This window comes from Apus apus, chromosome 2, assembly GCF_020740795.1.
Source record: "Apus apus isolate bApuApu2 chromosome 2, bApuApu2.pri.cur, whole genome shotgun sequence".
NCBI classification, from domain to species: Eukaryota; Metazoa; Chordata; class Aves; order Apodiformes; family Apodidae; genus Apus; species Apus apus.
In genome coordinates, this window is record NC_067283.1 from 75,836,142 (window position 1) to 75,863,310 (window position 27,169).

Here is a 27,169-nt window from a genome sequence, read left to right on the forward strand (position 1 = left end):
AGGGCAGTACATTTGTGATCTTATAAAGAAAAACCCTCTGAGCCTTAGAAATGGATTGTTGAAACTGATGTTTCAGGTGAAGAGCATCCTTGTTTTATGTTTGGATAGACTGCATTGTGTTGTTTGAAAAAGTGATTGAAAAAAAGAGTAGGTAGCACATGGGGCATGGATTAAGGGTTATCCTTTATTCACACTCAGCAGTATCTGTTGGGTGAGTATTCTGGAGATGTCACAGAATGGGCTGGAGTTTTCCTGAAAAGACAAGGTAGGTTAGGGACACTGACAAAGACCAGTAAGATGACATGAGATTCTTTAGTTCAGTGTATATCTTCTGTTTCACTGTTTACTGATCTTAGACACTTGGCCTTGTCACTCAAGCCAAAAAAGTTCCTGCAGTGCAGATGAATTTCCATGATACAGAAATATATTTTAAGGCCAGAAAAAAATTTCTTGTCTTCCATCCCTTTACTGAAACAAGATGCTATATGTTGAAAGCATGATACTACTTGTCCTTAATATCTTGGAGTCGTGAGCAATCTTATTAGAAAGTAAATTACCTATTGTACAGGATATGACTCCCAATATAACTTTTGTGGTGTGCTTCACAGATTTTTTTTCCCATCACCAATGCAATATCAATTTAAATTCACAGTAAAACTGTCTTGTGTTATACTGAATAGAATAATAATTAATAAAATGGTATTAATTTATCACTTTTTATAGTAGTGTACTAAGGTTAGAAAAAGGCATGTATATGTAAGAAAGAATAATAGCAATGCTGATGATTAAGATTTTTCAGAACAACAACTACCAGCCATCACTGTTATCAAAAGTTCAGGAATCTCAGTGAGGGACTAGGATCTCATTGTATTTAAAACTGCAGTCCTACTCCACACATCCATCCTTCATTCTAATGAAAAAAAAAAAGCCTTTGAGACTAACTTGTAATTTAAGTATTAAGTGATAATAATAATTTAATATTTTGTATTAAGCATAAATTTATATTAACTCAAGATGAAATATTATACAATATTTACTTTATTATAATTATAACAGTAGTATCTAATGGCTCTGTTATTTGAAGCCCAAGCATTTGGGAGTTTACAATGAAACACAAAGTTTGAATACTGTATATATATAATACAACATTTACTCATGAAAGAATGCTACAGATTATATAGTAATACAAAGGAATGTCTACTCATTGATAGCATGTTACAGTCTTCTGTAATATTCTGTTTATTAAGTTGGAAATTGTTTTTTTTTGCTTAAGACAGGAAATATACCGAGAAACATCTGGAAAGCAAGAAACATTGCACAGGTTTCTCTACAAGAAATTTTAAGGACAACAGGTTGACTGAATATAGAAGTACAAGAGTAAGCACAAGTTATAGTTTAAATTTTGTCTTTTAGTAAGAGGTGACAGAAGCTTATTATGCTACTAGGTAAAGCTTCAGACTTTTATTGCATGATTTTATTTCTTAGAGATCCATATAGGAAAACTGAAATACTTAGTGACAGGTTTTATTATTTTTTTTTTATAGTCTTTTCTGCAGATACAGGTCAAAAAAAAAATGGGCTGCTATTTATTGTGTTTGGCATCCTAATAAAAATCCTGAGCATTTGCATTATTTAATCACCTTCTAAATTCCACTAGGTTTTTTATCCACCAGAATTAGCAATTCATATCTCCAAATAAACAGAGAATATAAAAAAATAAATAGAAAAATAAAGACATGACACTAATAAATAAATGGATGAATACATCAGAGAGTATTAGCAGTTAAACTGCTCTGGTTTTTGTTTTGTCAGTGTGTGTATCTATAGGAGCTTATATACACAAAAATATATTGCTGTCAGTCAGCTTTCAAACCACTCAGCTGAGGAAAACCTGGATTTTCCTTTACTGGAAATTATAAGTATTGACCTGCAAAAAAGTTTTCATTCATAAAAATAAATTTACCAAATAAACATTTTTTCCTGTACAATAGTAAAATTCAGTATTATCCTTTTTAAGAAACTAGTTAAACTCAAAGAGGAATATATTAAAAAAAAATAGACTGGTAAATTGCTTACTCGCAGAATATTGGCTTTTTTTTTTTTTTTTTTTTTCTGTGCTCACCAGAAACAGTAATATGTTGAAGAAAAATATAAATCAATACACAAGAATGCAGTAGTCACTGTTAGGCTCTTTTTATTTTACAGAAGCCATAACTTTTCAAGGGTCTCTACAGACAAAAAAAATCAAGGTTCCTGACTTGAAGAACTTTGACTCATTTGTTATCTTTATATATGAGAGTAGCTGATCAGAGGAGAGAAAAGAATAAGAAGTTTTATGAAAGTGAAATACTAAGTTAACACAGTGATGACTTGGATGCATGTATTAATTATTTTATTTTTCTTTGTTTATATTGTATCGTGTATTTCAGTGTGACCTTTAGGGCAATTTTGAGTTTTATTAAGAATATACTTCTGGGAAAGTTTATTTGAAATTGTTCTCACCAAATATGGGCTTAAGCTTTTAAGTTTTTACAACAGTTTTCAATCTCATAAAGTGCAGGTGGCTGTAGACTTCAGGTAAATTTTTACATTTAATATAGATAGGAGCTGGATTTTGCAACTATTTATGCAGATCTTTGTAGTCCTGTAAGTAAGCAACCAAAATAAAATGCCTTTGGATTAGTTTGTAAACTTGAATATTTTGTGGGATGGAAAGTAATAGAAATAAGACCTATATTTGAAAATTATTTGGCAAGATTTTAGGATAAAGATTTTTTTTTGCCAGTTATTAAATGTATAAATTGAGTAACATTATTACCTTATAAAAAATTAAGTATGGTCAGAGACTTTGCTCCACTATAATCTCAGAATATGTCTGCATATATTTTTTCTGGCCTTCTATATGATTTCTTCTTGTGAGGTCAATACAATTTGAATTGATACCAACATCAAAACTTCCTGGTTCTGAATCTGGAGGGTTGGGATCTCTAAAGCAGCAGAGGGCTTTTCCACAGCTTCTTCAGTGGTGAGAAACTATTGTCTTCTTTCCTCACGCTTTGTTCTGTGAGCAAAGAACACAAAATGACATACAGTCAATATTTTTTAGCATGCTGTATCAAATAAACTGTGTAAGTCAGGTCATTATTTGCTGAAATTATGGTCTAGTTAAGAAAGTAACTTTTTCTTCAGTTAAAGAAGTTACTGAAATTTAATGTCATTCAGATCATATCTCACCATCCCTAGTCTTCAAATAAAATATTTTCAGCAAGAAGGATAGAGCTGGGGGAAGGAAGGGATTTTTTATCAGGCTGGATGCAATTCTTCTTGATTGTTTAAAAAGTGAGCACAAGCAAATACTGTTTTCAGCCATATTAAATTATTTGTCAGTCTAGAAGTTTTAAGAAGGTATAAAAACATTAGAATAATAGCTTGGCATAACATTCTTACTATTGTTATGCTTTCTGTCTCCACTGCTCTAATGTAGGTATTACTAAAATTTCATAGTCCTGATAGGGATTGTAACAAGTGGCTGTAGTGGGAGGCAATGGCAAAAAATAGCAAGAATAAAACTGTACAGTGAGAAATTATCCCATGTGGTCAGTTCCTCACCTATTCATTTAAGCTTCACCTTTTATGTCTTTTGTAACCAGAACCATTCATATTGTTCTGCGTTGATTTCTTTAATTAATTCAGTGGAGAAGAGCATGCTCTAGTAGTTGCCATAGCCATTAGGAAGAAAACAGAAAAAAACAAAATAATTATATGTGGAATGATGAAAAGAAATGGAAGGCTTTATTCCAGCAGAAAAGTAATTAATTAACAGACTAACATAATTATAGGATGAGCAAAATAAAACTGTTGAGGAACACAAAGAAACTGTCCTTTTTAATTATTATTTTTTCAAAAACATGATTGAGTTTGCTGTTAATGAGGAGTGACAGTGCCTCATGTGTTTTTAATTGACAGACTGTTTGTAGAAGATATTTGGGTTTGAATCTGTTCCTTCATTTTGGTGAAATTCACATTTTGTCTGTGTACATTTTACAGTGGTGGAAATAAAATACCATTAGTCTTTTCTCCTTTACTAAGATTGGTAAATATACTCTTAAGGTTTTATTTGAAGCACATTTGCTTTGGAATAGGATCCTAAAGTACATTTCTTCTCTTCCATAAGAAGTCTAAGTCTCTGACTGAATTACTAAATTTTTTCATAGGGAGGAATATAGATTGTCTTGAAATTTGCCTATATTATGTTCTACAGATGAGTGAACTGTTATAACATCTTCCACCTAGTAAATGACAAGTTGACAAATTCTTTTAGATAAGTAGCAACACTTATCCTTGAATAACTACTTAGGTATAGAACCATTAGTTTTGAAAATCGTACTGTTTTGTGAGATTAATACCTTAGACATTTCATTTAGAAAGAAATAACTTTTGAAAATTGCCTGACTTGAAACTAGTAAGAGTAAAAGAAAGAGATCCACTAAAGTTTTGCTCATTAAATTCCTGATAAAGAAGTAGGCAAGGCAGAAAGAAAAATAATTTTTTGTTTACTTAACTAGTTGAAACTGACTTCCAAAACAGTGAGAGGTATTTCTGCACATCCAGATGCAGCTTTTACATCTTCAGTTTGCTTTTTTTTCCCTTTTCAATATAAGTTGTATTTTTAATTTCCAGCCCAAGGTTTTTGTTAAACCTCTATCTATGTTAAATCAGCAGGAGGCAAAGAAACTTGTTTAAATCTTTGATCCCATCCTCAGATCACACACAAAGGATGCTTCCAAATGTTGCAGAATCAGGGAGACATACTATTACCAGCCAGTTCATAGTTTCCTCAGTATCTGACTACAGCAGAGTTAAACAAAAATGAAGATACAATATTAATTCTGACTGGGCTAACTTAATGTGTAAAGGTTAAAACCTTAAGACTTTTGAAAAGTGGTTGTACTTCAGCAGTGCTATTACTGGGCTTCTGGAACAGAAAACTAAAATTGTCTTTCCTGTAGAAAGTCACATGCATAATATCATATCTTCTAAACTCATTCATTCATTCATGCATGCATGCATTCACACATTTATTTATTTATTTGTTTGTTTTGTAATGTGCTTAGTTATATGAACAAGCCAAATATAGCCAGGCTGCATCTGGGCATCTAGAGCATCACAAAAATACAGTGATATCGATTACCACTCTGGCCCGTTCTCCCATGCTCTCTACTTTCTCTTTCAGACTTCCTTGCCATCAGCTGTCGATGTTATCTTTTTTACCCATCTTCTCATTGATCTTGGCTTCATTTGGATTCAACCTCTCCTCCAATTTTCATTCTTCACACTTCATACCAAGAATTAAGTTCTTGCTTGCCAAATCACAAAATTTAAACTTTAAAATGATTATAGAAAAAAAAGGAAGCCAAGGATGTAAACTTGCTTTATTTCACCTGTTTGAACACTATTACTTTCCTTCAGTTTCTTGGCCATGGGAAATGATACATGAGTATGTAAAACCTTTGTTTTAAGATATAAGCAGAACATATATACAAAACTACTAGACTCAGGACATTTTAACCTCCTAAACAAATTTCTCATAGCATATTATTCCTGTGGACTTGATACTGACATTCCATGTGTTTTTGTTTTGCTTTATGGTTTGTTTATTCATGGGTTTTGAGGTTGTTTTTTTGTTTGTTTACTGGGTTTTGTTTGGTTGGTTTTATGTGAGGGTTTTTTGTGTGTGTTTCCTAATTTTTTCAGTTTTATCCTTTTGCTTTGGACCAGAGGCTGCTTGATCTTGTGCTCACCAACAAGGAGGGCCTTGTTGAAGCAGTGGTGGTCAATGGCAGCAGTGATCATGAGATGGTGGAGTTCAGGATCCTGTGTGGGAGGAATAGGGTACCTAGCAAGACCAGAACCCTGGACTTCCACAGGGACAACTTTGGCCTCCTCAATCGTTAAGGGAAGTCCCATGGGACAGGGTGCTAGATGGTAAAGGGGCTCAAGATAGCTGGTCAACATTCAAGGAACACTTCTTGCAAGCTCAGGATCAGAGCGTCCCAATGGGTAGGAAATCTAGTAAGGGAGCTAGGAGACCAGCATGGTTAAAAAAGGAACTGCTGGGCAAACTCAAATGGAAAAGGAAAATCTATAGATCATGGAAGAAGGGGCTGGTCACTTGGGAGGAATATAGGACTGTTGTCAGAGGATGTAGGGAGGCAACTAGGAAAGCTAAGGCCCATGATAAACTAGTTATGTTATATTATAGCCTTTGCTTTGGTGTCCAAAGTGATTGATTTCACTAGATTTTATGTTTGGGTTTTGTTTCTGTTTTGGTTTGGGGTTTTTGCAAGTAATTAAGTTTCCCCTTGCTTTTTTTACATACTTGCTATGTCACTGTACTGAAGAATTTATTTACTCTACTGGTCATGGACCAATTTTTCCTTTTTAATCAATCCTATTTTAATATTGCATTCCTACACATCAAATTTCTGGCTTCTAGGCAGGATACTTCAGGTAAAACAGGTTTTCAAATTTCTTGCCATAAGGGCTAAATATTTATTTATTTATCTTGAAATTTGAAATTATGGTGAGAGAAGCTCAATCACAGATGCTCGCACGGGAGCTATGCAGGCCATGGGAAATGAAGAACAAATTCTAAGCAGCTCTCCCATTTAATGTCTTTGTACTGTTGTACAGGATGTAATGGCTGACAAGGAAACTTCAAACAGGTTTGGAAGTTCAGAGGAAAACATCACAGAATCTTTTGCTTAGCTGGAGATGCTCAAAATGAGCCCTTTTCTCCACAGAAAGCCACACAGGTGTGATTCTTCTTCAGCTGGTCCAAGTGGTGAGTATCTTCACAGAATCACAGAATGGTAGGGGTTGGAAGTGACCTCTGGAGATCATCTAGTCCAAACCCCTGCCAGATCAGGATCCCCTAGAGCAGATGGGAGCAGCTGGGTAAGTGGCAGTTTGTGAAGATCTGGCTGTCAGATGAGAATTCATGGATCTCATCTGTGTGTGTGTGCACAGTTACAGACAATGATGAAATTCCCTCTTTATGGGTTCTCAAAAGTACCTGAGCAAAGTAAGACTGTCTTTACTTGGCAGAAAATAAGACTAAGGCTGAGAAATGCAGGAGAAAAAAAGGATCAGGAGAAAACTTGAGCAGCAACAACTGCTTACCTGTTCATTCTGAATGAGTTAGTACATCAGTCACTTTAAATAGTAGACAATTGATTAACTGGCTTAATGCAACTGCACTGTGTGCAGTAAAAAAATGCTTATTTTGTTGACTCAACTAAGTTGCCACCATGATAGAATATGCTCATTTCTTATCTAATTCATTGACATTGCATGTTGCCATTTTCAGAGTCCTGGCTTTCCACAGTGCTTGAACATATTTTGACCCACTCATTTTTACTGCTTTCTCAGATAATCGATTTCATAGATAACACCAGGACAGATGCAGACCCTTGAACCAAAGTGAAGTGCAAGAATAAGATGCAGAAGCCAGAAAAGCTATCAATTTATATAAACTAAAGCAGATGAACATCTTTCTTCAGCTTTCCATTTGTCATAGCAGCGTATAAGTCAGAGAACTGCTTAAATAATTTTAAAAATAAAATAAAAATGCAGGGTATCTGCTGCACCAGACCTCTGTGATAAAACATTGATTTTAGTGCTGCTGCCTGGCCATAATACAGACATATTAATGATGCTTCAAAACAAATAAACACACACACATATATTTTTATATGGGCAATTCCAGCATTCTGAGTACAATAATCTCATCTTCAGAAGGGCAGAGTCCCCATGTGTCCCAGTGAGCTGAATAAGGTCAAAAGCAGGACTGGTCCTGGTGGGGGCATGGGTGGGTAATGGCCAGATGATGTTGGGGTGGCTGGCTGGGTGGCTGAGGCAGCAGACTGGGAATGAGAAGGCCCACAGCCAGGCATAGTCACAGCTGCAACAATTTAGGTGGGTACTAAGGATGAGAGACTCAGATAAAATTTAATCCCAGCACTGTATTTGAATTTAATGATAGAAGAAGACTATGAGTTTGCAGCTCTACTCACTGTATCTTTAATTCTGTCACAGACCAAGAACAGTGCAAAACATGTTAGGAAAACCAGCTCTCATATTGGCCTACAACACTGCCAGCAAAGACCTTGCCCTGAAATTCATGCTGGGATTTGAGCCATGCAGAATAGGTCAACTATTTTTGTAATAACTGCATAAAGAGCTGCTGAAGTGCACAAGTGCTTGGCCTTCATTACTAACATACTGCTTATAGGATATGAATACATTTCATTATTACTAACACAGAAGGGACTGGAGTTTGTGAGTTTGTGTTTTTTTTCCTTGAGAAATCTATGATAATCCTTTGTCAGTAAACTGAAAGCAAAATTTTCAATCACATTTTGCTGCAGAATGCTCATTAATCCAAATTAAAACATGGAGCTATTGTAACAAAATAGAGTATATTTCAGCATCTTTCAAAATTCAGTCATGCAAGAACTCAAAGAAGAATTTAGAATTTGGTTCCCAAGTACTACAAGTACTCAGGTAGAAAAGTCCTGGGCTAAGTATTAGGCAATATGCATTCAGTTTCCAGATGTGACTCAATCTGCATCATGGCTTTTCTCAAGATATGTGACAGAAAGAAATCTACAAGATTCCTGAGTCCTCTCCTATTTTATTAGCAGATTTTCACATAAATAAGGGCATGTTTTAATGTACTAGAATTTTTTTAAAAGTTATTTAGGTTTATTGGGGAAGGACAACGACTATCTCTCAGTAAGAGCTTCTGTGAACAATCACCCAGTGGAAAACAGATTTCATTGCATCAATGCAAATAGAAGAGGTCTACTTTCCTGGGGCAACTGCTGTCTTCCTTAAAAAACTCGATTTTTTTTTCTTCTTCTGAGAGCAAAACTGTTATTTCCAGCTTTAAAAACAAATTGATGGAAAAAAAACCAAAACCAAACAACAATAACCAACCAACCAACCAAACAAACAAAAACGCAAACAAACAAAAAAACCTCCTTGTGGATTCTCATTTTACAGGTCACCACTGTTAGGTTTCATTTCTTTATTTCTAATGGAAAAGTAATCTGAAGTGACCAGCCGCAGGTATGATCTGTATTTGATTGCCTCAGGTCATGTCAGCTCCTTTCTTCCTTTTTTTCCCTAACACTTCACAGCTCAGTTAAGTTGGATAAACTCTCAAAAATCTAGAAAAAAAATGGATAATACTGTGCAAGCTGACATTTTCTTCTCATCATGTGTCAATAAGATAGTTAATTTCCAAGCAATGTTAGGTGATGAATGTTCACACTTCTCGTTACTATTTTCCTCCTGGTTCCACAAAATATATCCCCCCAAGGCCCCTTCAATACTTTCAAGCCATAGCAGAAAAGGGATGAACAAACAAATATGTCAACATTGATCAAAGCTGGCATTCAGGTAACACTTCAGCGGCCTTTTACACCATTTTTTATCTGCTGTTTTCAAGTCTTCTCATATGTTTCCATGATTGGCAATAAGCCTTTTTAATGTGCATTTTAGATCCAGCTTTTGAGTCACTAAGTAGGGCAATTTCCAGATCTGAAAATTCCCAACTTAAACAAGAACAACATAAATGTTGTAAATGGAAATAATTCTAAAGCAGTTTGTAGCTAGTTCTGAATCTTGTATGAGTTATTTTTTTTATGAGTAGTCAGCCTGGCAATAAGATAATTTCTCTCCTGCTTTGCTGTAAGTGCTAAACATCCACATCTCCCACTGATTTTGTCTTGCAGGTTTACTTGTTCAGCACTCTGAAAAGCAAAGCCCAGAGGTCATTTAGTAGAACAACTGGACAGTTGTTCCATAGCAATTAATTTCATTGACATATCAGCAAAAAGAAAGTTCCCACCAAATTCAAAATAAATAAAAACATTTAGAAATTGCTTAGACAATTTACATTAAGAAAAATACAAAAAACAACCAACCAACCAAAACCCCAAACCAAACAGAAAAAAAACCCTTTATCTTAAAAAGCAGATATGTCTTTCCATATAAGTGTGAGAACTGTAGGAACTGTTGGAATTGTGATACAGAAAATCTAGAATTCTTCCACACATCCTTTAAAGTCCACACTCAGTTATTGATAAAACTTTTTGCTTATAAAGAATGTGAAAATCCTCACTTCTTTCTTAACTTGTAGTATGAATTCAATCATGTTTGCTTTCTGAACTGTTCAAAACGCTACAAATATTAGACCAGTATTACAAACACAGATTAGAGACTGGAAAGGAAACCACACTTCCTAGCACTCATTATGTTATTCTGGATTTATGCATATCACTGTCACAGTCCGGTCTGGTCCGAGCCAAAACTGGGGTCAGAGCTTGGCCGGTCAGGATGGCTTTGTTATTTTTATGTGGGTTCATCCCTGGATTGGGACCGGCTTCCATCGGGGGCTCCAGACCGAAAGCCCCTCACAGATATGTGTGCAAGGACACATGTACACAGAGACCCTCTTGGTTAAAGAAACACCAAACCTTTACTGGAGCAACTGGATGAAATGGTGAGAAACAGGGAACACTGGTTGCACAAAGGGGTTGTGTTGTGTGAATGTGGTTACCTGAGATAAAACTTGGGGTGTGTAACCTTTGTACTTGTGAACTGGGGTATCTGAGAGCTATTCACGATTGGTAAAGAAAGAAACACTATTATAGTTGGGGGTAGAGAGCCCAAAGCATTTCCTGTGTAGGGTAGACGAGGTGAGTGTGTGAATGTGGCCCATTATTTTTGCCCAGGGAAAAGAACACAGGGAAGGACAGAGAAAGATTCAAGGTCAGTGAGTCTCTCTCACAGTCTCCAGCTCAGAAGCCCTGGCAGGTTTGGCAGCGGCAGCAAAGCGGTGGTGGCACCTGCGGCTCCAGCAACGCTGCCTTGGGTGCTCAGCTGCGAAGCTGGAGCTGCGGCTGGAGCAGGGACAAGCTGCATACTCAGCCACAGAAGACTCCCTTTCATCTGGTCCCTCTATTGCAGTCAATTTGAGTGAGAGAGTATCTTTGTGAAGGGCGGCTCTTCACAATCACTGACCATGAACTTGGCTCACTGAAACTTAATTAAGTTCCAGTTCTGTACATGTAATTTGCATGTGTCAAAAACGAGACAGTCTATGGGAATCGGTATAGGAATTTAAGGAATTATGCAGAGGATTTGCAGGGCAGATGAACACTTGGTAGTGAAATATCAGTGAGGTGAAAAATAAGGCTTAGGGACATGGTAACATAATTACAATGCTAAACAAGGGCAATGCAAGACTCTCCAGTAAAGTTGACAAGCTTGAGAATTAATCCAGGATTAAGCATTTCAAGATTACTGGTGTCCCAGTGAGGAAAAGCCTAAGAATTCAGTAATCTTTCTGGCAACACTTCAGAAAGATGAAGTAAAATATAATAATTATTTTCAGAATGATGCTGGGCTGTCTCGCCATATTAATTTATGTCCAGCCATCTCTTTCTTCATAGCTGCTTCCAAAACTGGTCCAGTTTTCATACTTTTTTAAGAAAAACAACAACACAGAAGGGGAAATCCACCTTGTGGATTGTATATACGTGTATATACTGGTACTTCTATTCCCTCTCCTGACTTACATGATCCTCTACTCAAATATGTATATAACTAGCCATACTAGTGTAAGTGTGTAGACTAAGTTGGACTCTGGAAACAGCTAAAGTAATTGAAGAAATGAACACTGTATCCCTTATAAGGTATTTATTTCTGTCCATCAGAGAACTGATCAAATTGCACAAACAAATCACAGGGGATTTAGGTATTGACACTTGTCTATAACTACCAGGAAAAGGCTAATTATTCTATTTATTCACCAAATTCACCATTATCTTTACACTTTAAAAATTCGCCTAAATTTTTACATTTATAAATACAAAGCATTCTTATGATTCAAATTCTATGCCTCAGTTAAGAGTAAGCTCAACATAATTATTTTTCTCCACACTGAAATCATGGCAACATTCCCAAATGAACATAACTTTTTGTTGCTTTGAAATTTTTCTGTCAAGCATCATTTTATAATTTCATCTTTTTGTTTGTTACATGGAAATTGAGGTTGACAAATGGCATGAGTCTCAAAAAATGGAAGACTGTGTTTCTAACCTTTTCTGCTAGCCTCACGATAGATAGCATCTGTATAACAGAAAGACTGAAAAGATTTTGTCTTCAGCTAGGAAAATCATAGCTAATTTATACTTCAATGGCATATGTTACTGAGGAATTACATTATTGCGTTTTACTGGAGAGACATAAGTTGCCATTTTTTTAATGCTATAAAAGCCTTAATTGGCATGACATGGCAGCTTGATGTAAACTCTCTATCATATCTGACTGACGCATGTGTTGTTTTCCTAGTGCAAATAGACAAAATTTAACCACAGTGATTGTTTAATATTCAGAAAGTAGTTGTGGGGTTTTTTCCATAGAAAGAAGAGGAAGACAAACTACGTAAACTTTACATTTGATTTACAAAATATGTCAAAATACAAGACAGCGCCTGTTCCACTTACATTAGATACATTTATTTTCTATTAAATATATTTTTACTTAATTTCAAAAAACCTGAATAAATTACATTTTCATATCTATTATTTGCATTTAGAGATATGGCATCATTGTTTTAATAAAAATGGGATATTAGCTAAGGAGGTATAAATTAAAAGGCCTCTTGATAAACAAGAGGAGAACTGTGGCTAGTTATCACACTGTGCAATCTGTGGTTAGAATAAGCCCATGTTCCTCATTTCTTTAGGCTGTCAGCTGCCAGCTGAAGAGTGTTTTAGGCTTTCAGGAAGAAGATAAATGGCTTTATTATGTAACTCATACTCCAAGATGGACTTTCTCCATGTCAATAATATATTTTTGTCAAAAATGTCTGTCAGAGCCTGTAGAATGGCATGTCATTATTTATGAATCCAGAACCAGACTCCAAGCACTCGTTATGGCATTAGATACCCTGATAACATTCAGGATACTTGAAATTCCCCAAAATCTTCCTTATAAGAATCTTAACAGTCTAAAAACATGAAAGGAAAAAATTATCCTTGACTTTGATTCTAACGAGAACTAGCCCTTCAGCAATATGGAGAATGATGCGTAAGGAAAAAACAACACAGCTATATATTACACTAGTAGATAAAGTAGATTTCGAGACATCTAAGATTATTGAAATTTTGTAAGGGGTACACCTGAGTCACAACACCTGATTCACCTAGCCATCATGCACTGTAAATCATAGAATTGGATTTGAAGAAAAATTATGTCATTGTTTTGCAGATACGGAGAGTTGGAATGAAAATAATAGATTGTCTATTCCTGCAAAGTGGTTTTGGAAAAGGAAGGTGCTTGTTGAAAAGCAGCTGTATATCAGCCAATACCTATACAAACACTGCTAACAAAACTGCAAGTAGAAGTCAACCACTTGATATCAGATAAGAGATAAAACTTTGGGCAGAGATAGGTCATAATGACTTAAAACATGAAAGCAAGTCACTTACGCTTGGTGCAGCAGGGAAGGGAATGGCTGTGGAGGGAAGTAAAGAGGAGATTAGCAAGAACTAATCCTAGTTTTGAAGGGTTTTATGGTTTATGTAGATTACAGTCTGTGCAGTAGTAATGGATTTGTTGCAGACTGGCAACCACAAAAAGATAAACTTTCAACCAAAGAAATCTTGATGCAAGATTTATGCTTCACTTGTATTCAAACAATAGTAAAAACTAGAAAACAGGGGATATGTATGTACACATATAAATAAATACAGTGAATAATATTTTATAAATTATACTCAGCCACAAGAAAAAATGTCTCCAGAGAGAAGAATGCAGAGCAATTCCTGGGAGCTTGCAGAGATCCCTGTATTTATAGGGAACAGGTAAAATGTGATTTCTTTTGAGTAAAGGGTTTGCCCTTGCCATCTTGGAGGGTTAGGATGCACAAAGCCATGAGTCTCTCTCTCAAGGGAGCAGTTGGGGTGTCTGACACTGTCATTAAAACTGTCAGAAAAATTCAGAAACTTACTTGAAAACTTACATTTGCCCTAACATAGATATTTGTAGGGGAACTGGTGGCCCTGAAGAGATTCTAGCATAATATGGCTTAGAATTATTACATTCTATAAAAATAAATGTGTCTCTTGTTTCCAAAGGTCAAAAAAATTATAACAGTATTATCTCCATCTTTTGTGAATACTGTTCATGCACTCAAGGCCTTAACTTTACAAAATGCAGAATAATTTTCTGAATAGAATGGCTATTTACTAGGATGCGGGAACTCTGCCTTCTAATAAATTAAAAACAAAAAGCAAAAAACAAAACAAAACAACTTTCTCTGATAAGATTTTTTTCCAGTTTGAAAGTGTGCAGGTCCATAGGACCTGGTGAGATCCATCCATGAGTCATGAGGGAACTAGTAGACGAAGTTGCGAAGTTGCTTTCCATCATATTTGAAAAGTGGCAGTCCAGTGAAGTTCCCGTTAACTGGAAAAGAGGAAACATAACCCCTATTTTCAGAAAGGGAAAAAAAGAAGCTGCAGGGAAGTACAGGCCATTCAGCCTCACCTCTATGTCCAGCAAGATCATGGAATGTATCCTCCTGCACACTCTGCTAAAGCAAGAGGAAAGTGTGGAGGTGGTTATTGGCAGCCAGCATGGCTTCACCAAATGCAAATCATACTTGACAAATTTATAATGGAGTCACAGCATAGGTGGATGGGGGAAGAACAACTGGTGTCATCTACCTGGAATTGTGCAGAGCATTCAACACTGTCCCATAAAACGTCTTGGTCTCTAAATTGGAAAGCTATTAATTCATGGTCCATGGGTTTATATGGACCACTCAGTGGATAAGATTGGCTGGATGGTTGCACTCAAAGAGTTGTGGTCAAAAGCTTGATGTCCAAGTGGAGACCAGTGACAACTGGTATTCCTAAAGGCTTGGTACTGGGACTGTTGCACTTTAACATATTTTTCAGTGACATGGGCAGTGGAATTGAGTCCACTCACAGCGAGTTTGCTGATGACACCAAGTTGTCAGGTGGGGTTGAGATGCTGGAGGCAAAGGAGGCCGTCCAAAGGGACCTTGAGATACTTGACAGGTGGGCCCATGCTTGACAGGTGGGCCCATGCCAACCCCATGAAGTTCAATAAGGCCAAATAAAAGGTCTTGCACATGCATTGAGGCAATTCCAAGCACAAATGCAAGTTGGGTAGAGAATGAATTGAGCGCATCTCTGAGGAGACAGACTTGGAAGGTCAACATGAGCCAGCAATATACGCTTGCAGCCCAGAAAGCCAACCATATCCTGGGCTGCAGCAAACCAAGTGTGGCCACCAGGTCAAGGAAGATGATTTTGCCCCTCTACTCTGCACTCACAAGACCCTATCTGGAATACTGTGTCCAGTTCTGGAGCCCCCAACAAAGGCAGGACATGGAGCTGTTGAAGTGAGTCCAGAGGAGGGCCATGAAGACAATCAGAGAGCTGGAGCACCTCTCCTGTGAGGACAGGCTGAGACAATTGGGGTTGTTCAGTCTGGAGAAGAGGAGGCTCAGACCTTGTAACGACCTTCCAGTCACCACTGGGGTGTTACCCACACTACCAAAAATCCTGCTAAACCAAACAAACACACTGGCTTTCACTATATAGAGTTAACAGCACTATAAAAAATATTTCTGTCTCCATAATATTGTATGGTAAACTCATTTATAGGAAATATCCAGCATATTTACATAATGATGATTTCAGATGTAATAAATTTGCCATATTAATTTAACTCTTGCAATTTGGTGAACTGAAGAAGAATAGGGTAGACATAAAGTGATAGTTTTATTTTCTTTTATTACACATTAAGATGATTCTTTTTCAGCTAGCTTTGCTTCATTGCATTAATTTACAAATGAAGGGAAATGCTGCCAATATGAAAAATTTGGTGTAAGAGATGTAACTCCACTGAGCACTTTAAGTGAAAGACTTGCATATAATCCAAATACTTTAAAAATTTACTTTCTATTAGGATCAGTGAAAAATAGGCTATTAAAATATAATTTGAAATATGGAAAAAGTGAATTCAGATATACTTATTAATCATTAAAGCTTTGTTGTGACAAAAGAGTTGGAATACTCCAAGAGCAAAATGATCTCTGGCATTTCTTGGCAAGATGGATTAACAACAAAATTAGAAAAAACCCCTTATATTCCATCTGAGCTTTAAAGACAACTCCAGACTGGTATGAAACATTGGTCCTATGTCCTGCTCATTATTGTAATTTTCTCTTATTACAGTGTAATGCAGTCTGCAGTCTATGGCTTCCTCATGAAGGAAAGAAATGGGGCAGGTAACGATCGCTTCACTCTTGTGAGGACTCGAGGAATTGGCACAAAGTTGAATCAGGGGATGTTTAGGCTGGATATCAGGAAAAGGTTTTTCACCCGGAGGGTGGCTGAGCACTGTAACAAGGTCCCCAGGGAAGTGGTCACAGCACCGAGCCTGCCTGAGTTCAGGAAGCATGTGGATGATGCTTTCAGGCACTTGTGATCCTTGCGGTCCCCTACACAGGGACAGGAGTTGGACTCGATGATCCTGAGGAATCCCTTCCAACTCAGCATGTTCTACAATTCTATGATTCTATGAATCTAATTATTTATATTAGAAGAATCTGGAAGTATTTAAGCATCTAAGCTAATTTATTTTTTCATAGAAGACCACAGGGCTAGGATTCTTATATAATTTGCTATTTTTAAGAATGTTGTTTTAGCTCCCAACTTCAGATGGTACTATGAGAGGACACAAGAGATTATAGGTTATAGTTTTGTGCCTTCTTCTCAGGGATATTTATACTCTGATCTGCCTCAGTCAGAATGTGATAATGAGATGAATAATTACATACATATTGCCTACATCCCTCTAATGTTATGAAATGGTTGTGGTTTTTTTAATACAATGTTTTCAGATTACTTTTTTTCATTAAAAATTGTAAAAAATCATAACATTACAGCTCTCCTTCTAAGTTATTCTTTATTATTATAGTTAGCATTTTTGTGTAACTACCTGGAATTTTTTTATGTTTTTGTGTAACTAGTTGCTGTGTATTTGTAGCTTTCAGAGAAGTAAAAGGATGGACTCCTGTGTGGTAAATTTAATAACAGGTACAGCAGACCCCCATATACCATCAACTGGCAAATTTATTGGGCATTGGATCCTATGTAAGAAATATGCTTTTAACTACTGTAATGCAGAGCATTCAGCCCTCTTTTGTTAAACACATCATACTTATATCTCTGCCAGGTTGTCTGAACATCAATGGGAGAAAAAAAAGAACTGAAAATTATTCTCTTGATTAGTGTGGCAAGCAAAACCACACAGTAAGTAAATTTCAGTGTACCATTGCCTTCTGATTGATTTTGTACCAATAAGGTTAATTAACATATAGTTGAGGTAAAAAACATCTATTAGGGGACACAAAGCAATACAAATTGTCGTCTCTGTCTTTTGAAAGCAACTTTTCTTCATGCGGGGTGGGAATGGCAATTAAGTGTTGTTTTAAAAATTGTGTGGCTTTTATCTTCTTTAAGCTTGAACACAGGGACTTAAAGAAAAAATTCTCCATAAAATATTTGTATGTTGTCTCTGCAATGTATGTATAGTTACGCATATATGTATCCATACATGCATGTACACCACATAAAAATCTGAGATATCTAGTCATTTCCTTTGGAGGTGATGTGAGTATTCTAGGGGCTGAGAAGAGGAAAGTATATTGTGCTACCACACACATATTCCAAATCCTAGATCATCAGAGTGACTGTGCTGTCTATTAGTCTTCCTGCCAACAGTCTGTTTTTCAAAGCACCGTAAACTGTTAAGCATAACTACCATTTTCACAGGAATTAGAAAGAAGTCTCATGTTTATTGACAATGAACTACTAGTTGGAGGGTAAAGATGAAAATTACTGTCACCAGTGTGGAAAAGGCAGGAGGAACTGAGATATTCAGTAACTTTACCAGGGAGCAACTAGCCACAGCTTCTGTGGCATTCCCAAAGGAGAACTAGGTTTAGATTATATACTTTTTCTACTGGAATACAGTAGGTAAGGCTTCAGGGACAAGGATTGTATCCCAGAAAGTACTTCATTAGTTCCACTGTCCCAAGCACCTGGTCACATTTGACTTTCCTACTTTGAAAAACTTTCTGTAGGTGAACTCCTGTAACCAGAGAAGAATAGATTGTGCTCAAATCATATTTCATTTTGTTCTAAATTATGGTGCTGTATTCCTCAGAGCAAACTTTAAAAACCCTGTTTTCACTGATCTTGCAGGTCATGGTATAGCATGGTTGCAGTATACATAGGGTCAAGGATGGTATACTAGAACGACACATAAAAATATTTTCCTTTTTGGTATAGGATATAAAAATAAGAAGACCGTATTTTTAAGTTTAATTCAAAGACTATCTCTATGATTAAATAAGCTATTTTGTAGCAAAGGACTTCTGTATGAACCAGTTCAGCCCTTGACAATTTAAAAAGCCCTATATACAGAGTGTAGTAGCCAACAGCAATAAAAACAATAGAAACCTCAACAACTTACAAAGCTGACTCCTCCTGCTGCGAACTAAAGATAATAATAACAGCACTACAATGTATGCCAGATGAGACACTGATGGAGGTGTCTGAAACATTAAAAAAATTTCCACTAGTTTCAGGTGTGTTACTTATTCAGTTTCTTTTGTTCTCAGGTGGTTATCTATCAGGTCCTATAGCACAGCTAGGTTACTAAAGTAATCAGCTATACAGCAAGAATCTGTCACTCATGGCACATGAAGTCCTAAGAGAAACAAACCCCAGGCTGCGAGTAGCTGTAGGTCTTTCTCCTACAGTCTTGATTCAAGATTCCCTCAAATGCTTTTTTCCTAATGTTCACTTCCTTCCTGATTCATCAAATATAAATACTGGATCAAGCATTTCATAAAGTGGTTTTAAGGATTACCTATACCTTCTACTGCTCTGAGACACTAAACAGATAAGCTGTCTGCTCTATAATGCAGAACACTCCTTTTTCCTTCCAAACACTTCCTTCATGCTCAGACTAAGTTATCTTTAGATAGGTTTAAAAAAAAAAAAACATATTCCACAAAACCCCAGAAAGCCTCCCAGGGTTCTTTGTTATCAGCTTATTTTTCCTTAAATCCTTTTTTTCTGTGATTCATATCTTATCATAATCTATTTTTTGTTTTGTTTTGTTTGTTTTGTTCCTGACATGTGTTAGGGCTTTTATTTTTTACAAGTCAGGATGTTTACAACTGAACTCTATTTCTCTTGGTAGAGAAAATAATTTTGTGCTATTTGTCTGGATTCAATATAACAATTAAAAGCATGCTAAGTTAAGAGGAATCAGCACTCTTATAAGGAGTGCTTTTTCTCTTTTTAAGGAGATAGTTTAAGTACCATGTGTACCTCATTTTTTTATTGCATGTGGAGCAGGACTAATATCCTATAAGACAATCATTAAGGGAAGACTCCAGAAAGTTGTGGGGTTTTTTCCTAATTGTGAAAAAAAATAGAGAGAAATATAGAGACCATATATATGGGCATTGGAAATACAATGTCCCATTTATTCATTACTTCAAAAGGACATGGTTCAAGTTCAATGTCAGATTTAGTTTTTCACCGATCCAGTTTTATTCAGTCACTTGAAAAGTGATAATCAGTATCTTGATATGTGTTTGTTCTTCATTATGTCAACAAACCTGTAGGTTGGGACAGAAGTATAATAGCTTTGTTGTATGTACCTTTTAAATCTGTTTCAAAAGTAAGGACCTGTGTCCTTAAAAAAAAAAAAAAAAGCAAACTCAAGTTAAATTCCAAGATTATTTAAATGTAACTCTGAGCTGTAGCTACTTGAAAGTATTACTACTTGAGTAGTAATATGGGCCCCTCAGTTCAAGGACAGGCAACTGCTGGAAAGAGTCCAGCGCAGAGCTACTAAGATGATTAAGGGAGTGGAACATCTCCCTTATGAGGAAAGGTTGAGGGAGCTGGGTCTCTTTAGCTTGGAGAAAAGGAGGCTGAGGGGTGACCTCATCAATGTTTACAAATATGTAAGGGGTGAGTGTCAGAGAGCTGGAGTTAGGCTCTTCTCAGTGATGACCAGTGATAGGACAAGGGGTAATGGGTGTAAATTGGAGCATAGGAGGTTCAAGGTGAATATCCGAAAAAATTTTTTTACTGTAAGAGTGACAGAGCACTGGAACAGGCTGCCCAGGGAGGTTGTGGAGTCTCCTTCACTGGAGACATTCAAAACCCACCTGGATGCGTTCCTATGTGATGTACTCTAGGTGACCCTGCTCTGGCAGTGGGGTTGGACTAGATGATCTTTCGAGGTCCCTTCCAACCCCTAGGATTCTATGATTCTATGATATGTAATTTGGTGGTTTTAAATAATCCAAAGTATGGGCATACTTATTTTGAGGAATAAGGTTAAGGTCTCCTTACATTTAGACTTAAAGGTACATTAGTTGAACAGCTGGTGATGGATTCTCCAACTGAGAAGTATCACAGACAAAATGACTGTATAGTTCTGCTTCTAAAAGTTCTGTTATCATTCCTGTTTTACAACAAGCATATCCAGTTGAGCTATTGTTTGAAAATTATCTGTCACTGAAAAAGTATTTATTTCTGCAAATGTGAAATTACAACAATAACACATTTTTTTTCTGTTCACTATCATTGGAAATATTGATACCAACAAACTGTATTCTATCTGTGGCTCTGCTGTAGTCAAGGTCCAGGCTGTCAGATTTTAGGAAATAATCTGGGGTTTGCAGCTTATTTCCTTTGTTGGCAAAATTGTTAAGAACTCTTTAAAAACATAGCAGGACTCTAACCATGTTAGTGGTGTTGGTTTTTTTTCCCAGGAAATAACATATGAGAGAAGATAAGAATTATCATACTGGGATGAGTCAATCAGCCACTACAGCAATAGCTTACAACCAAGAATGTCAATTATCATGTTTTGCATGAAAGCAGAAAAACATTATGCTTAACCAAATGGCATGAGGAAGTAAGTATGTTCTTAAGGGTAAACAGACAGTGGATGAAATCAAGTTAGGTGGGAGTGTTGATCTGCATGAGGATAGGGAGGCTCTGCAGAGAGACTTGGATAGATTAGATCATTTGGTTTATGTCAGTGGTCTGGGCTTTAAGTAAGGCCAACTGCCGGGTCCTGCACTTGGACCACAACAACCCCCTGCAACGTTACAGGCTTGGGGAAGTGTGGCTGGAAAGTGTCTGGCTGAAAAGGACCTGGGGGTTCTAATTGACAAGAGGCTGAACATGAGCCAGCAGTGTGCCCAGGTGGTCAAGAAAACCAATGGCATCCTGGCCTGTATTAGAAATAGTGTGACCGGCAGAAGTAGAGAGGGGATTGTCCCCCTGTACTCAGCACTGGTGAGGCCACACATTGTGTATTGCGTCAGTTTTGGGTACCTCAGTTCAAGAGAGGTATCGAGGTGCTGGAGTGAGGACAGAGGAAGGCAACGAAGCTGGAGAAGGGCCTAGAGAATAAATCATATGAAGAACACTTGAAGGAGCTGGGAATGTTTAGTTTGAGAAGGAGGAGGCTGAGGGGAGACCTCATCAGTCTCTACAACTACCTGAAAGGACACTGTAGAGAGGTTGATGCTGGTCTCTTTTCACAGGTAATTAGCGACAGAACAAGAGGGAAGGGCTTCAAGCTGCAACAGGAGAGATTTAGACTGAACATTAGGAAAAAAAAAAATTCACAGAAAGAGTGGTTAGACACTGGAATAGGCTGTCCAGAGAGGTGGTTGAGTCACCATCCCTGGATGTGTTTAAGGGTCATTTAGATGTGGTGTTGGTGGATATGGTTTAGGGGAGAACTTTGTAGAGGAGATATGATGGTTGGATTCAGTGATCCCAAGGGTCTTTTCCAACCTGAATAGTTCTATGGTTCTGTGATTCTATGAAATCTTCTGTGATTGTTCCACACACCCGATAAATAGTTTTAAAATGGGATTGATATTTCTTAATGTTACAAAGATTTACTTAAAACAGTAGGACTCCAACTAAGGATAAAGTATTTGTTAATGAATTGCATAAGTTGTAGACCAAAATTTGTCAACTTAGTACACCATTAGCAGAGATAATTCATAATTGGTTTCATCTCAGTCTAGATGAAAAAAAAAAAAAGGAGATAAAGAAGAAATTGTGGGGAAAAACAGACTTAATAGATATACACACTTCTTCCCTATGCAAATTTTTGTTGTTGTTGTGACTTTAAAATAAGATAAAAATGAGTGGTTCATTTTAGATACTTTTTCTATTATTTTTATTTACACTTCTATTATAAACTCTTTAAATTTGCTGTTGTGTAATTTTCTATCATTTATGAACTTAAAAAATTAGAGAAGAGAAACTATGTACACTTTTTTCTCTTCACATTCTACATCTTTTTCAAAGGTGAAGAAGTTTCCACCCAATTGTTACAAAACGTATCAGAGAAAAACAAAACCATAGCAAAACCAGGAGCCAATCAGCCAAACAAACACAAGAAAACAAAATACTTGGGAAAAAATCCCAGTCACAATCTGTAGTTTAAACCTGGAGACTGTGGGTCAACTTTTTTTTTTTTTTTTAATTAAATGTTGTAGGTATATGTCTCAATTACTGTAATCAGAGATAGGGTCCTTAGTTGTTATACTCCTTTATAAGGCCTTTAGTCATTCCTTTTGTCATCTAATCCTCTGGAAAATCTGGCCTTCTTACATTCTTTACTAGCACATTTTCTAGTGTTGCAGGCAAAAAATCTTAATTATTTTTATAAAGTTAATTTTTAGGCTAGTTAGAAAAAGTGTCTATATTAATTAGAAAATCTGCATAGTTGCATATCCAACCTGTATATGCACAGAGAGGAGATTATTCCTACTTTTAATGAAATCAGAAATCATAGAAATTCAGAACAGAAAGTGATAATGAGGGCTGTGGTCTACACAGTCTGTTATGGTGCAGGCCCAATTATACTACCAGACACCATGACATGTTTTTCTTAATTGTTTTAAAATTTCAGCTGATGGAGATACTTTAGGCTATGCAAGCATTCCACCCAAGTATATAATTACCTTTACCATTAGACTTGTTTTCCTACTGTGTCAACTAAATCTGCATTGTTCCATTTCAAATCCATTGTTTTCATTCTATTTGCAGATGACACCTTTCTGCTTTACAGCTATTTTTTATGTATTTGAAGATTTAACATTTCTCTTCTATAAATAGTCTATGTTAGCTTTCATATTCCCTGTGTGACCAATCCTGTTTTTTTCCTCCAGACTCCTTACAACTCATCAAAATATTTCAAATATTTACTAGCTGACATTTTAACAGACACTCAAAAAGAGGAAATGCATACAGATACGATTTTCACTGTGGAAATGGGATTTTATTACCAAAAAAACACCCCCAAACCTTAAGTGTATATTTTCTAGTACTATACATTAAGCAAATTAGTTTATACAATTTTAGCTATTTTTTTGCTTTTTTTCCCCCAATTTTCCAGTTCTGGGTTTTTCCACATTCACAGTGAGTTCCTCTTTTCCTTCTTAGTGAAAGATGACAGAAGGTGAGTTGAAGCTTCTGAGTGGAAGGTGGCTTCTTATAATACTTTACAGAATAAAGAAGAAAAGAAGAGCATCAAGTGGCAGAAGAAAGGATGGGAAACAAGAATTTCAGGGGTATTAACTCGTTCTCTCTTGCTGTCAGGACCATGATGGAGTCTCAAGTTACCTGCCAACCAGGTTCTTGCCTGTATGGTTTTGATTAAGTCCTCTGTTCTCAGCTCAGCTCTTCACCTGTATCTTCCTGGGAGATACCACTCTTCAGTTCCTTAAGGGAGCTGGTCATTTGCCTTGCCTTCTTTGGAAGGGAAATCTGTACTGCACATCAGCATACCCAACTCTTTCATGTGTGGAAACAGCTGAGAATACTTGTTTGTTCTCTCCTCTCTACTCCTACACCAAGTAAACCACAATTTATTTTTGTAATATTAATTTACTTGTTTAGTTGTTTTTACTCCTGGAAAAGGGCAGCATAGAGGAACAAAGAGGAGAGGGGTCTATAGTGTAATCATGCTTTTGCTGTAGTAACTATACTCTGTGTGCCAGTTTGGGTAAGTTAGCTAAAAAAGCTTAGAAACATCCCAAACTGTTTCATTTACTGACTAGGCAAGCTGAATAACTGCTGATAAAGCTGTACTGGATGACTTACTTAAATGTAAAGCAAGCTGTCTAACAGGACTTGCATGTTCACCTTCTGGGAGCTGAGACAATCAAACTTCTGAATGAGGGTGAGAAGCTTACAAATATGAGTTAAAAAAACATTTGTTCATTTAAAAGGGATTGGCAGAGGCTCAAGACATAGATCTGATGTGACTTAGATCTTCTATTTTTTTCCAACATCAGCCACAGAGACCTTTCAGAGATCTTACTAAGTTCTGAAATACTAAAAGCTGTAGGGAACTCAGGTTTGGTAGCAAAAAAAGATTGCAACAACATGAAATAATAATGCTTTTTTGGATCTGGATAATCCCAGAAACACTCAGTAATTCTTATAGCTACTTTTCATACCCGTTCTCTGACTGAAGTTAGTAAGGGATGGGCTAGTGTGAGCATGTGCAGAAAATATAGACATACACACCCCATACAGAAGCCTTACAGCTTAATATAGCCAAGAGGAAAGTGAGCTGGAGCTTTTACAATGACAAGTAGCTTTGCTGCCTCAATATTTTTCTCTTTCAAGTTTTTTAGAAAGATTCCCAGAGCTGGCTCAAGATGTCTCAGCAACACAGACAGAATTAAATTTTGCAGCTCCATGGGTGAGAAGCTGAGATGGGCTGGAGCAGGAACACGGAGCCACAGGGGAGCTGTGGTGAGCTCAGCTGCTTGCTCTCATTCCTGCTGCCTGGCAGATGGGAGGTTGTGAGCAACAACTGCTCCCACACCAGCAGCCACCACTGCTGCCTGCCCACTTTCCAGAACTCTGGCATAGATAAACCATGTATTGGGGTCATGGACATCATTCATATATCCACTTTACCTATGTCAATAACCACTTTATTATTTTTTTTTTTCTGTGCACTGTTGTTATATATTTGATTTCTTTTCTGTACTAAATTGTAAGTCTAGCATGTGAATGCTCTTTAAAAGAACCATTTATGGAACATACTATCATAAAGCACAGTATAAATTGTGTCCTTTCATATTTTTAATACAGATTGCTACTAACACTAACAGCTTTCTATTAGTCCTTTCCATTTCTATCAGCTCTGTATTCTGTCTTTGAAGCTCAATGAAGAAGAAATGAACAAAAATATTTAGTTCCATGTATTTCCTGAAAAATATCTAGAATTAACGTAAGTCTCTTGTTTCAGCAAATTGTTAAATTTAAATAAAATACTTCCCCACTAAGACTTATTTAAGTTCACAAGCACTGAACATTTTTGTACCCTGAGGGTATGTTCTTGAGGAGAAATTGAGTTTCCTTCCACAAGATGAAGAATTTTTATACTTGTATTTTAGATCCTTCTTAGTAATGTTTTATATTTAGCATTTACTTGAATTCTTATAGTAGCTGAGATGTCCATTATATTTTAGAACACTACTTTCCATGCATGTAGTACTGCTGCTATCAAACATTCCCAAAGACTTTTCAAATGTGTCATTACATTTCCATGATTTTTAAAGTTGCTACCTCTTTTAGTATTCCTTAGCACTGAATAGATTTTTCCACAGTCTGATCTATTGCATTGCCATCTGCTTCACTGCCTATGTTCAATTGAGCTCAGGGCCAAGGTATTTTTAATATGGCTTTTCTCTAGGAAAAATCTCTTCTTCCTTGAATCTAGTTTTCATTGTTAAGGTTTTAAACTGTCACCAGGATGTTTCCTTGATCAGAAACCAAACAGTTTCTGCATTCTGGCCTTTAATTGCATGTATTGTTAAAAAACAATTTCATATTCATAGATTGTTTTTGCTAGTAAAGGGGAAGATGAACACCTGTTGTTTTCAAAGACTTTTTAAGAATTCTGATTAACTATGTCTTAATCTATCTCCAACAGTTTAATATTGATTTTTTATTGCTTAGCCACTTCCATTTTTAAGTAAATGTATTTAAGTATATATCATGTGCCTTGTTTATCAATTTATTTTTCCTAGAAACTATACTTGGAATGGAAGAGAGGAAAAAAAAAAAAAGAAGAAAAAGAAATCCCCTGGTCATGTCTATTTAAGACTGATTCACTTATTTAAATCTTTATTGATATACACCATATTCAAAGGATTATGGAGTTATTAAAACAAGAATATGCTTTTCCCATGCTTTAGTCAGCTATAAAAAGCTACCAGCAGAAGAATTTACAATTTTTATTGGCTTTCAAATAATGCCCCATGAAAATAACAGGGCAGTCACAAGAGATGGCTTGTGTTTTTAAACGGGCCAGTCTTATCCAGCAGTATTGGGCTATTTCCAATTTACTTCTGAATGTTTACCTCCACCAGACACTATATATTTAAGAAAGCTGGACAATGAATAAGTATACATATCATTATAGTGCAAAACAAGAAAAAGAAAGAGTTTTTGAATTAGGTGACAGGGAATCAGGAAAAGTATAGTTCAAAAATTTTTATGTGTATCTCAGACATCTACTGGAGAGTGCAAACTCATTATTTGAAATGTACTTTTTCGACAACTGCATCCTGCATATATATTTGGTTGCTGGAGATTAATGTATTATATTTGTCCGGCTGAGAGAGGGCTTCATATACTATCATTCACTTTAGTCCATAATTTTTTCTGTTTTCTGTGATCTCATTATAAGCCATAAATAACCATGACATCTTTACACTTTAGCTAGAAGAGAGGAACAGGTCTCTTTGAAACTAGTTTTGGTTTTGTTCTGTATTTTCGCTACTCAGTATAGAAAGTATCAATATGGTAATGACTATTTGGAGACGTGATTACATTCTAACTAATAAAATTTTGGCCATGATTTCACAGGAGGAAGAAGCTGAAATTTTTCTGGCTTTAAGTTTGTCTCC